Consider the following 1,394-nt stretch of genomic DNA (forward strand, 5'->3'; position numbering starts at 1 on the left):
CGAGCCCATTCGCCCTATAGTGAAAACCTCTCCAAAAAAAAAAAAAAAAATTATATCACATCATTTCTCTCATTAAAGCACTGCACTGGCTCCCCACCTCCCACCGTGTAAAAGCCATAGTCCCAGAGCTCCAGGCATGCCCTCTCCCTGCTAGGCATCCCCTTCCTTCTGCACTGGGCACACTGGCCTCTGTACGTTCATCTCTGCCTTCCAGCCTGGGCATTGGACACTCTCTTTGCCTGGATGACTACCTTCTGATATCCTCACGGCTCGTCCCTTTGCCCCTTCAAGCTTCGCTAGAAGGCCACTTTCTCAATGAGGCTTACCATGACCATCCCGTTTTGAAGAACACCCTCCCCTGCCACCGCCCTGCTTCGTACTTCCTCTCTCACTCTGCCTTTTCCCCTAGCCATTGTCATCTTCTAACATACCATAAAATGTAATGACCTATTTTGGGTGAGGGCTACTTTCTGTACCCCTCCAACCCCCATGCAGTAGACTATAAATTTCATAATGCAGAATGGGGACATGTTTATTTTGCTCGTTGATATGCCCGGAACATGGAAGACCCTCAAAAATATTTGATGGATGAATGAATGAGGAGAAAAGAAATAAGAAGAGCTTAGAGAGCTGTCAGGGACTGGATTTTGTAGGGGATTTTAAACTTCGGGGAGAAATTCACATTCCATTCTGCCTGTAAAAAGATGTAACCTGTATGAAGTATTTAACCTGTATGAAGTATTTAATTCTTTCTCCATGTCTACAAAGATGGTCGTTTGAAGAACTCTGTGAGGTTGATAGTATCAATAATTTTTTTTTTTTAATTCTGGCATGTGAACTTGCTTCAGAATAAAACCAAAGTTTTGTATATTGGCTCCAAGGATGATCACTTATTAATTAGCTTAAAAATATTTTGAAGGGGGACCAGCAGGTGATATGGTGGTTAAGGTGCTAGACACTTCCACATGGCTGACCACAGTTTGAGTCCCCAACAGGTGGTTTGTTTTCTTACTTTCTCTCTCTCTCTCTGGTCAAATAAAAATAAATGAATGAATAAATAAAATTAAATAATTCTTTAAAAATATTTTTAAAAGAGCTGAGAAATTTTAAGAATCATTCACAGAACAAGTAATCATATCCCGATGACAGATGAAAAGAATATTGCTTTATTCATAATTCAAAGTACTCAAATTATATTTGAAAGAAAAACCCAAGGTGCATTGCCCTTCTCTGATTTTTTTTTTTTTTTTTTGGAGAGATTTTCACTGTAGGGCACGTGCGCTCGCCAGACAGACAGAGTCATAGAGACAGAAAGCGAGAAATCACGCCCCAGGGGGGATGGTCACGCCGCAATCCCTTCTTCTCCATTCTCCTCTCGGGATCTTGGGCACGCA

This window comes from Tupaia chinensis, unplaced genomic scaffold (assembly GCF_000334495.1).
Source record: "Tupaia chinensis unplaced genomic scaffold, TupChi_1.0 Scaffold000473_1, whole genome shotgun sequence".
NCBI lineage: Eukaryota > Metazoa > Chordata > Mammalia > Scandentia > Tupaiidae > Tupaia > Tupaia belangeri.